The following is a 12224-nucleotide window of genomic DNA, read 5'->3' on the forward strand; positions in this document are numbered from 1 at the left end:
GGTCTTCCCAGCTGAAACTTAAGACATTGTGAAACAGAGACAAGCCGTCCCTGCTGTGACTTGTTCAGTTCTTGATCCATGGAATCCCTGAACATAATAATATAGCTCTGTTTTATGCCATTAAGTTTGGGCTGGACCTGGAACATCCCTTTTACACCCAAATCTCTCTAAGGAGTTGTTTCTTCTCGGGGCGCCTGGGTGGCTCAATTGGTTAGGCATCTGCCTTCAGGTCAGGTCATGATCCCAGGGTCCTGGCCCTGAGTCAGGCTCCCAGCTCAGCGGGGAGTCTGCTTTTCCCTCTCCCTCCGCCCTTTGTGCTTGTTCTCTCTCTCAAATGAATCAGTTAAATCTTTTTTTTTTTTTTTAAAGATTTTATTTATTTATTTGACAGAGATAGAGACAGCCAGCGAGAGAGGGAACACAAGCAGGGGGAGTGGGAGAGGAAGAAGCAGGCTCATAGTGGAGGAGCCTGACGTGGGGCTCGATCCTGTGACGTGGGGCTCGATCCCGTAACGCCGGGATCACGCCCTGAGCCGAAGGCAGACGCCTAACCGCTGTGCCACCCAGGCGCCCCGAATCAGTTAAATCTTAAAAAAAAACAAAAAAAGTTGTTTCTTCTCATTACCTCTGTTTCTTTATCCCCCACTTACTCCTCTAGTCTGGATTTTGCTCCTTTCTTTCAAGTTTATGTCTTCTGAAGTCAATGATCTCCCAGTTGTTAAATCCAATAGACATTTTCTCTTAGTCTGTTAAGAGAAGTATTTAACACTACTTTCCAGTTCTTCCTTTTGGAGTTACTCTTCTCCTAGTTTCTATGACACTGCCCTAGGTGTCATCCCAGGCCACTTCCTTCCTCTCTAGTCGCTTCTCCGTGTCATTTGCAATTTCACCTTCCTCTAACCAGCTACTGGGTGATGAAGTGGCTGCGGCTCGGTTCTAAGCCTTCTTCTCTTCTCACTTTGTATTCTCTCTCTATCCATACCCATGGTTCTAATTCCCAACCATAGGACATCAGTGACTACATTTTATCTCTAACAATTTTATCTATTAAGCTCCACACCAGATGTCCAGATGCCTTCTTAACACTTTGTACTGGTCAGGGTTCTTAGTTGCACAGAGACTGGGCATGGCTGATTTAAGCAGAAATGAATGTCTTAAAAGTTCACAGAATCCCAGAAAGAGCAGAGTGCAGGGGTTGGAGCCTCTGCTACGTAGGCAGAAACAACAGCCAAGTCACAGCACAGAGCTGGCCTGGTGAGGATACCGACACTGCTCTCAGCAAACACAGACGTGGCAGCTGCCACCACCGATAGCACTAGCCCTGGACAGTGGATGCTGCCCCTAGCAGCCTTGCCACGATGGCGCCTGGAGATACAATCTTGCTGTAGCTGCCACCACTGCAAGAAAAGTTTCTTTGAGGTTCCTGCTGCTTGATCTCATAGCTCCCTCTTCAAAGTCCCTGGTGTGTGCATCTGATTATCAAAGTGTAGGGCATGGGCACGGTCCTAGCTGTGGGGATTCTGGGAAAGCAAGCCACTGGTATTTCCAGATTCTACTGCAGAAGGCAGATTTCTACCTGCCACCAATTAATCACTAGGTAAGGGATTCTCCAAATATATAAACGAGTTTCAGAAGCTAGGAGGGGGGAAGGCGAGGGGGAAAACTCCTATTACTTCTTCCTTGCAACAAAGTGTTTATCACCAATCTGATGTGCTCTCTAGAGGAACAAGTGTGTAGAACTCTTTTGCATGTTTTAATTAACTAAGGCTGAAATAAAACCTTGTGCTATAACAATGCCCAGGTCTTTCTGGGAGAATTCTCAATGGGGATGCTTGCAGAGTAGCTTGAGTACATCCAACCCTCCTGATACTTAGTGGTTTTCAAACACGTTTCCATTTACCTGTTTGGAATGTGAGGGAATATAGCTAAATAGCAAAACACGTCTACAGTAATAAGAAAGTGACATTAAGAGATCGTTGGGAATATTTTGTCATAGCTAATTGTTGATGTAACCAAAGCAATGAGCTTTGTCCCATTTGAGTATGACATAGAAGAGGAAGCCATCGAAAAATGAAAGGTTTTGACATTTTTTTCCAGTTTCATTACATCACAGCGCTTTTCAGTACATGACCCAGCACAAGGAACTAGAAACTAATTTATAGAATTCACGTTTCTGTATTTGCAGTGCAAATTCAGTGATTTAAGATTTTAGCAAAAATATAACCTGTTTGCACTTAGGGTCATAAATATGTCAAAAGAAAGTCGATGTACAACAAATTTTTGTATTCGAAAACACAAAACCTGACTTTTTCACTAGTTTTATATTTTCTCTGAACTTAAGCAAGAATTATTTTCTCTTCTCTCAGACTCTCTGGGTTTTCCTCTTCAAATAGAATGCTTGTGATCTGTAGAGGTTTAGAAAAGGTTATCCCCAGCCAAAACAAGGGAATCAATAAAGGGAAGAATTCTGTGAAATCGCTTACATTTGACGTTGCTAAACTTAAGTATAATAATGTCACATGTACTTATACAGTAATTGTGGGCACGCCTAAGTCCCTCCCTCTTTCCTAAACCAAATTCCCCAGATCCTAGAAATCCAGCCCTTCTGCCCTCCGGAGGCGCCTTTCCCAACGTAAAGTATAATTTTAAATTTAAGCTCCTGACTAAATAATGATTCCGTGGTCCACTGCCAGGGAACCTGGGCACCCCGGAGCCTCTGGAGGGTGCAGCGGGGTGTAGGCAAGGGCAGGGGGAGTGGGCGAAGCTGCTGGTTGGTGCCTGAAATCTGTGCGTTGCCCCTTTAATTGTGTCCCCAGCCCTCGGGCGTTTCTGTCCAACGCCCACGTCAGCAAATACCTTTTGTTTCTCTCACGTTGGGGCTACTTGTTTTAGGGCGCAAAGGAGCGGCTTCGAAAGTGGGTATTTCCCCTGCCGAGGACCAGCAATCCTCCCCGAGCCCGCGCGCGCGACCCGCCGGTGCGCCGCGGCCCGCGGTAAGTGGCTGCGCGCGGCGCGGGCGGAGGGCGGGCGGGGCGTCGGGGCTGCCGGGACGGGCCGCGAGCCTCGCTGCGGGCGGAGGGCGGGCGGCGGCGGGATGCGGCCCGGGCGCGGCGCCCCCAGACGTCCCCAGGCCGGGAAAGCGGCGGGAGGCGCAGAGGCGGCCGGGCGCCATTTGCAGCCCCGGGCGCAGAGGCGGCGGCGGCGGTGCGCCGGCTCCGAGGGGCTGGGGACGGTCACAAAGGCGGCGCGGGCGGCGGGCGGCTGGCGGCGGGGGCTCCGGCCTCGGGGCGGCGGCCCGCGGAGAGAGGCGGGCGGCGCCGGGGCGCACCGGCTCGGGACCCCGCGGCCCGCCCTCCCCGCGGCCGCCCGGCCGCCCCGCCCGGCTAGCCCCTCCTGCGCGCCCGGGAGGGGCTGCGGGACAATGGCCGCGCCGTCGCCGCCCGCGCCCGCCTCGCCGCCCGCCCGGCCCGGCCCGGCCTGACCGCGGCGCGGGGAAAGGCGGGAAGGCGCGCGGAGCCTCTTGGCGGCGGCGGCGGCGGCGGCGGCGGGCAGGCGGCGCGGGGACGGTGCGCGGCGTGTGTGGAGCCGTCGGGCGCCGCGGACTCCCGGAGGGTCGGCGGCCGGCCGGGCTCGGGCTGCGCGGCGAGTGACGGGCGGCCCGCCCAATGGGGCGGCGGGGGGGCTGGCGGGCCGGGGTCCTGGCGCTGCTCCCCGGCGCCCCGGGCGCTTCCTCGGGAAGGTGGCTCCGTGGGCAGTAGTCCGAGTTTCTCCTCCATCCTCCATCCTTTGGTTTTATATCGTGATGCAACAGATCCGGGCTTAGAACCGAAGGCAGACTGGCTACACCTAACACATACGGAGCCATAATTTTTGGTTTATGACGGAACCGCACAAACGCACCTTCTCTCCGCGTAGACTGCCTCTTTTGTAAGTTAGTGAGCGGTTTGGCCCCTTCCCTTTCCAATGCGCTTATTTCGCATTGATTGTGCCAGGAGCCAGACTCCACATCTTTCCAAGACGTGTTAGGTTTTCTTTCCTTCTCTCTCGCTTTAAAAAATTGAGATATAATTGATATATAACATGTGTTAGTTTTCGTTTAAGACGTCTTTGGAAGCAGTAGATTCCCACCTAGTGGGCTTTTAACTACGCACGTCAGTATTCTGTTCTCAATAAACGTTTCTGTTTGCGAAACTTTATTTAGTAAATGGAGTGTCTTCACCTATATAAATTATTTCACTTAATTTCACATAAAACAGCCACCCAGTCAGGTCGATGGTTGTTCTGCTTCCCAGATGAGGAAATGCATTAAGTGCAGAATGTAAGCGTTAAACCAGAAGGTGAACCATGGCAGTCTCCCAACGCCCTTGCCTCCTGTTCTTGTTCCTCATTCCCTCCCAAAGGCACCTCCAGAGTCTTCTGGAGAGCAAGTCGGTCACTTTGCTTTCCTGCTCTAAAAACCTTAATTGGTTTTTTATCAGAAGAAAATCCAAAATCCTCAACAGGAGAGCCGAGGCTCAAACTTCCTCTCTAGTCCCACCATCCCCCAGCCTCAAGTATGGGTGGGTCTGTGGGACCCCTGGAGCAAGAGCTCTTGGCTGATAACCAGGGATCAGAGATCTTTATTCCTGGGAGCCTTCCTGACCACACCAGTGGTAAATGTGAAGTGAGAATCTAACTTGCAACCCTTGGCCAAATGGGCACGTGTGGATTAGACTACAAGATGTCGGCAGAAGGCATCCTGAGTAGCTGGGCTCCTCCCAGATCATGTAAATTTCTGACCCCATGATACTTGATTCATCCTCTATAATTTAAGTCTTATTTTCTATTTGAAACTGGGTTTCTGTTTAATAGGCTTAACCCTTTCAGTGACATAATTATATGTTTATAATATTTAAAGAATTTGATGTAAGTTTTTTTTTTTTATCTCCCCCGAGGGAATTTTTTGTCACTTCTTTGCTCAAAAATGGTTAGTGCCTCCCCATTTTCAGTGGTTCCCATCTTACTCATATTAAAAGCCAAGGCCTTGTAAAAGCTGGTCCTGTGATGTCCTACCTGCTGCCCAGTCTGCCTTTCCTTTCTGAGTCCATTTCTCTTTCCTTTCTCCAGCCCTCCTATCCTGCCCCACCTTAGAGCCTTTGCCGTTCCATCTTCCTGGAACACTCTTCCCTTAGATACCACATGACTGTCTCAACTCCTTTGGACTTTAATTAAATGCCAACTTCTCAATGAGGCTTGTCCCAGCTATGGTTTCGATTCTCTTAAACCTTTTTATACTTAATTCTAAGTCTTTCCAGGGTTAAAAGATGTCCATCCAACAAAGAATACAATTACCGGTGCTAGTTAGCTTTATGACTCAGGCATTTTTGCTAAGGAGGCTAATGAGATTGTTTTGGTGACCCTGATGGGACATACCGAATTCTAGTTTAATGACTATATATCTTAAAAGAGATGGTTTTGGAGCTCACAGTCTTTTTTTTTTTTTTTTTTTAAGAGAGAGTGGGGAGGGGCACAGGGAGAGAGAGAAAAAGAATCCCAAGCAGGCTCTCCGCCCAGCACAGAGCCCTACCCAGGCTCGATCTCACAACCCTGACATCGTGACCTGAGCTGAAATCAAGAGTCAAACACTTAACCTACTGAGCCATCCAGGCGCCCCAACTTGAACCTTACTTAATGACTTGAGTACTATCGTGAATGTAGGTTATGTTAATGTCCTTGCGGATGTAAATATTACCACATTGTAACTGAACCTGACTTATAGGACAATTCCAATGTTTTGTAGAAGTTCCTGTTTTTGCTCCTTCCTACATCTCTACTGCCTGTCTTCGTTCCTTACCGTGTCTTACTTTGACAATTACATTAAGCTTTAAATTGGTCTCTCTGGCCCTGCCTCTCCCACTGTTTCTCTCCCTCCAGGCTGTCTCAAGTTTTCATCTGGGTATGCAAATTGGATCATCATAACACTAATACCTAATAATTATTGAGCCCTAGCTGCATGCCAGGCATTGTGCACACACTATGGTCAGAAGAAGAGTGTAAGACTCAGGGGTGTTGGTTTGGGGTCAGTCAGCCAGAATTCCAGTCTCTCTTCACTTGCTTCTGTGCAATTTTGGAAATTTTTGAAAAATTTCTCTATGCCTCGGTTTCTTTATACGGTGTGGATCGTAGCAGCTCTTTCTTCGTGAGGCTGTTGTGAGGACCCCAATGAGTCTACAGTGTTTAGCACAGCACCAAGTGAACATTCAAATGTTAGCTATTTTCACTGAGATATAACTCACATGTCATAAAATTCACCCTTTTAAAGTAAATTCAGAGGGTGCCTAGGTGGCTCAGTCAGTTAAATGTCTGACTCTTGGTTTTGGCTCAGGTCATGATTTCAGGGTCGTGGGATTGAGCCCTGCTTGGGGCTCTGCACTCAGCGGGGAGTCTGCTTGAGGTTCTCTCCTTCTCCCTCCCTCTCCGCCCTTACCCCCCTCCCCACAGTCGTGCACACTTGTTTGCGCTCTCTCTCTCGCAAATAAGTTAATAAATAAAATCTTAAAACATAAAGTGTAGGGATGCCTGGGTGGCTCAGTTGGTTAAGCGTCTGCCTTTCGCTCAGGTCATGATCCCAGAGTCCTGGGATCGAGTCCCACACTGGGCTCCCTGCTCAGCAGGGAGCCTGCTTCTCCCTCTGCTTGTGCGCTCTCTCTCTCTCTCTCTCTCTGACAAATAAATAAATAACATCTTTAAAAAAATAAAAGAGTCCCCCATGTCTTTAAAAAATAAGTAAATAAAATAAATTATACAATTCAGTGTATTCGTAGAGTTACACAACCATCGCCACCCTCTAATTCCAGAACATTTTCACCATAGTATAAGGAAACCTTGTACCCATTAGCAGTCACTCCCCATTCTTGCCTCTCTCTACACCTGTGACAACCACTAACCTACTCTGTCTCTGTCATCTGCCCATGGTGGACACTTCATTTAAATACTATCATAAAATCTATGGTCTTCTGTTAACTAGCTCCTTTCACTTAACTTGAGGTTTTTGGGTTTTTTTTTAAGATTTTATTTATTTATTTGACAGAGAGAGACAGACAGCCAGCGAGAGAGGGAACACAAGCAGGGGGAGTGGGAGAGGAAGAAGCAGGCTCCCAGCGGAGGAGCCTGATGTGGGGCTCGATCCCGTAACGCCAGGATCACGCCCTGAGCGGAAGGCAGACGCTTAACGACTGAGCCACCCAGGCGCCCCAGCTTGAGGTTTTTAACGTTCACCCATGTTCTAGCAAGTATCAGTCCTTCGTTCCTGCTCATGGCCGAATACTGTTCTGTGGTGTGATGTGTCACGCTTGGCTTGTCCATTCACCAGCTGACAGACATTCGAGTTATTTCTATGTTTGGGCTATTATGGATAATGCCCCGTGAACATCTGTGTCCTGCAAGTGTTTTTGTGGACATATGTTTGCATTGATCTTGGGCGTATATCTAGGAGTGGAATCACTGGATTATATACCTGTTTTTTAATAGCTTTATGGAAATACAATTCATATACCATACAGTTCACCTATTTAAAGTGTGCAGTCCAGTGGTTTTTAGTCTATTGGTAGATACATACAACTGTCAATTTTAGAGCATTTTCATCACCTCAGAAGGAAACACTGTACCCTTTGGCTCTCAGGCCTCTCATCCCATCCACCTCCCTACAGCCCGTCCTCCCAGCCCCGGGCAACCAAGTATCTACTCTCTATCTCTATAGATCTTCCTATTCTGGACTTTCATATGAATTGAGTCATAGAGTATGTGGTCTTTTGTGATTGGCTTCTTTCACTTAGCGGGATGTTTTCCAAGTTCATCCATCTCGTAGCAGTACCAGTACTTTAGTCCTTTTTAAGGCTGAATAACATTCTGTCGTACGGATATTCCATTTTCCCGTTGACGGACATTTGGGTTGTTTCCATCTTTTAGCTATCATGAGTAATGCTGCTGCAAACATTTGTGTACAGATTTCTGTGGGGACATATATTTTCATTTCTCTTGGATATATATACCTAGGCGTGGAATGGCAGGGTCCCCTGGTAACTCTATGTTTAATCATCTGAGGAACTGCCAGACTGTTTTCCAAAATGGCTGCCTCATTTCACATTCCCATCAGCAGCGTGTGAAGGTTCTGATTTGTCCAGATCCTGGCCAACACTTTGTGTGTGTGTGTGTGTGTGTGTGTGTGTGTGTGTGTGTTTATCCCAGCGATCTTAGTGGATGTGAAGTGGTATCTTACTGTGATTTTGATTTGCATTTCCCTAATGACCAATGATGTTAAACGTATTGTTATGTGCTCATTGCTATTTGTCTTAATTTATTTCATATTGCTATTAATCTTATTTATCTTAGCTATTATCTTATTTAATCCTCTTAACAGACTGCCTTAGACCCTCTTAACAGTCAACATCCCCATTTTACAAAGAAGAAACTGATGCGCAGAATTGAGCAACTTGACTAAGTCACATGGTCACCAGAAGAACTATAGTGATGTCACTCTTCCTAAAACCCTGCAAAAGCGCCCCAAACCTGCAAAAGTGGAGGGGCTTCTGAATCTGGTGCCTACATACTTTTTTCTCCTTTTATCTTCCACTATCCCTCCACAGGCCCCATATCTCTAGCCACAGCAACATTTTTATCATCCCTGAAGAAGTCATACTGTTTGATACCTACCCGTGCCTTTGCCCTTGGTGCTGTATCTGGAATGCCCTTTGTCCTCCATTTCCTGAATGAACTTCTACTCATGCTTCAAGACCCGTTCAACTGTTACTCCTTTGGGAACTTCTGGACACTTCTAGACACAGTCATTTGCTTCCTTGATTTCAGAGTTCCCTCATACTAGGAGTTTTTTCTTCATTGCAGTGCAACTTGGTTTAAAGCTTCTTTCTTCCTCTCCGTCTCTCTGTTTCTCTGACTCTCTCTCCTTACAGACACTGGGGTGTTCCAGAGCACTGACCTTTCCCAGAGCCAGAGAGAGCCTGGCACAGAGTTGGTGCTCAATAATTATGCATTGAATGAATACATTTCTCCTTTTTTTTTGAATATCTGCCCTCCTCATAAAAATAGAATAAGAGATTTTTTGCTTTAAAAAAGATAGGAAAAGAAAGCATATATAGCTATGTGGAGTTCAGAACAGTGTAAAAGTAATCATTGAATCAAAGGTTGAAGTCCCTCTCTTTCCACTGTTTTTCTAACGCTTCAGAAAGCCTCCAGTGCTGTTGAGGGCTTGGCTCTCAGGGTATGACAAACACCTTTGTGTCCACTTCAGTTCCCTCTGTCTCACTGGTTCTGTTGGATAAGGTGCAATATAAGGTTCTTATGGTTTTAGAATATTTGGGGGAAGCTTTATTTCAAAATCTACAATGTATTTTCCATCATCGGAAGATACCCGCAAACCAAACAAGGCCATAGTTTTATCTAAGGCCTTCTTAATACGTACATTAAATTGTATCCTAAACCTAAACACTAAAATTTTAACTTTCAGATTGCAAATCTTATGGAGAGTATAGATCCTATTCTCGTGAAATCTCCTCTGCGATAACATTTTATTTTATTTTTTTAAGATTTATTTATTTGAGCCAGAGAGCATGCGCACGAGTAGGAGGGGCAGAGGGAGAGAGAGAGAGAGTCCCAGGCGGACTCCTTGCTGAGCACGGAGCCCAACATGGGGCTCCATCTGAGGACCCTGAGATCACGACCTGAGCTGAAACCAAGAGTCAGACGCTTAACCAACTGAGCCACCCAGGTGCCCCTGTGGTAGCATTGAAAAAATCTGAGTAACAGAACAGCCTATGTGTCTGTTAAATGGATGGATGGGTAAAGAAGAGGCAAGAGAGAAGTCTATAATAGAATAATATTCAGCCATGACAAAGAAAGAAATCCTGTCATTGGCAGCAACACGGACGGACCCTGAGGGCGTTATGCTAGTCAAATAAGCCAGAGAGAGAAAGACAGACACTACATCTTACCACTTACCTGTGGCATCTCAGAAACAAAGTGAAACTCAGAAACCAACTAGAAAAGTGGTTGGACGGGGCTGGACGGTGGAGGAAATAGGGAGAGGCTGGTAGAAGGGCACGAACTTTCAGCCATAAGGTGAACAAGGTCTGAGGATCTAGTGTGTAACATGGTGACTGTAGTTGACAACCGCGTACTGTATCATTGAAATTTGCTGAGAGAGTAGAACTTAAATGTTCTCACAGACACAAACAAACAACGAAAAACCACACCAAAACCAAAAACCACCGAGAAATCTGTGAGTGAGGTGATCGATGTGTTAATTAACTGGACGGAGGGACTCCTTTCACAGTGTTATACAGATCAGATCATCGTGATACACACTTTAAATATCTCACGGTTTTGTCAGTTATATCTTAACGAAGCTGAAAAAAAAAAATCCAAACAGCAAACACCCTGGTTCCTAGAGCGTCATTAATGAGGTCGTGTTCGAAATGGAAATATGGCAACCGTCGTTTCTACGGAAAAACTCTTCCTTAGGGTGAGGTCTACAAGAGCTAGTTAGAGTAACCTTAACTAGTTGGCCAGCTGGCAGGGAGCTTTGCAATCTTCACGTACACTGTGCTTTTTGAAAAGATCACTCTCTGAGCGCGCAAATACGATGGACCCAGTCACATTTTTTCTGCGTCCACTTTTGTGTAAGTTGGCATTTTACGGGCTACAAAAAAATGCGTGGTAGTGAAATCATAAAGTGTTTATGTTTTCTTTTTTTTTTTTTAATGATTTTTTATTATATTATGTTAGTCACCATACAGTATATCCCCGGTTTCCGATGTAAGGCTCGATGATTCATTAGTTGTGTATAACACCCAGTGCACCATGCAATACGTGCCCTCCTTACTACCCATCACCAGTCTATCCCATTCCCCCACCCCCAAGTGTTTATGTTTTCTGCTCGGTTAAAGAAGTGTTTCAAAGTGGTCTGTGTAATTAATAATAGTGACGACGATGATGATGATTACCATAATAATAACTAACATCTATCAAGGGCTCGTGATAAGCCAGGCACTGCTGTAAGCACCTTACTTAGATGGTTTTCTCCTTTCCCCTGTCCTGTAGCTCTAGAAGATATTTCTGTTATTCCATTTTACAGATGGAGAAACTGAGGCTCTAGGAGGTTAACTTCCTGTGTTATCTAGTTAGTGGGTGGCAGAGCCAGAATTGGCACCTGGACAGTCTGATTCCAGAGCCTGTACCCCCCGCACACTGACCAGTCCCGCTGCTCACAGACTACTCACCCGTCCGCTTGGATTTTGAGGCAGTTGATGTATTAATACGTCATCTGGGCCTAGTTGCAGGAAGAAGACACCACTCTAGTGTTTTCATTCATTTGCTAAAGGGAATTGAGTGCTTACAAAATCACTGGAAAGGCCCGGAGGAATGGGCTCCAGGCTGGGCCTGCAGAAATCATTCCCAGAACCAGACGGCCAAACAGGCCCCCCAGGGGAGGGAATCAGGAGGCCACCACTGGCCCTGCTGCATTCCAGATGACATCGCTAGCTGCAGTTCAAGGGTCAAGAAATTGCTTCCCCGAAACTGTCCCTCAACACCCACCAGCCGGGGACGGTTGTCTCCACCAAACTTGTCTCTGAACAGCCACGAAGCTCTGGACCCTGAAGGGCTGCTGCAGGAAAACTCAGTGTTTGCATAAATGTGCTTGCCAGCATTAATGCCTAAGCAGCAGAAAGATGGTCCCCGCCTTATTTCGGTCTTCCAAGTCTCACAGAAGAACATCTGATGGATGGACCCTATTTCACATGGGGAAACTTAACTGTAAAGGAGTCTGGGAAATGTACTTTTTAATTTTCCAAAAGGAAGTTAGAAAGGGCGCTGAAGGTTAATACACAAACTGACTCACATGTGCGAGGGTAGGGGCGCCTGGCTGGCTCGGTAGAGGGAACATGCGACTCGTGATCTCAGGGTGGCGAGTTCAAGCCCCATGTTGGGTGTGGAAACTACTTAAAAATTTTTGTTTTTTAAAAATACCCGCTAGGGTAGAACATGGTGGTTATTCCTAAAAATGAGATGGCATCAGTATGGAAAAACTGCTTAGGGCACAGACTATGTTCAGAAATCAGTTTTCTTAAAAAGCCACAGAATTAACTTTGCTTGCCGCTGTACAGACCCAGTACTAGTTAGTGTGCTGTTACGTCCCATTGTTGAAATAGTAAAGCTAAAGCCCTCACAGT

General features: G+C 46.6%; 1 protein-coding gene across 3 annotated transcripts in view; it reads left to right on the plus strand.

Moving 5' to 3' along the window:
- Positions 1-2573: 2573 nt before the first annotated feature.
- ZBTB8A (zinc finger and BTB domain containing 8A) overlaps positions 2574-12224 on the plus strand; it is a 59170-nt gene continuing 49519 nt past the window's right edge. Inside the window, exons 1-2 of one of the 3 annotated variants that reach the window (XM_048221882.2) lie at positions 2574-2632; positions 2893-2993. The gene's annotated coding sequence lies outside the window, so the exon portion shown is untranslated. Of the gene's footprint in view, positions 2633-2802; positions 2994-8398; positions 8577-12224 lie in introns of those variants that run through there. The other 2 variants (XM_026516781.4, XM_057305251.1) reach the window with 2 other exon arrangements.

The sequence above is a fragment of the Ursus arctos genome, unplaced genomic scaffold, assembly GCF_023065955.2.
Source record: "Ursus arctos isolate Adak ecotype North America unplaced genomic scaffold, UrsArc2.0 scaffold_32, whole genome shotgun sequence".
Classification (NCBI taxonomy): domain Eukaryota; kingdom Metazoa; phylum Chordata; class Mammalia; order Carnivora; family Ursidae; genus Ursus; species Ursus arctos.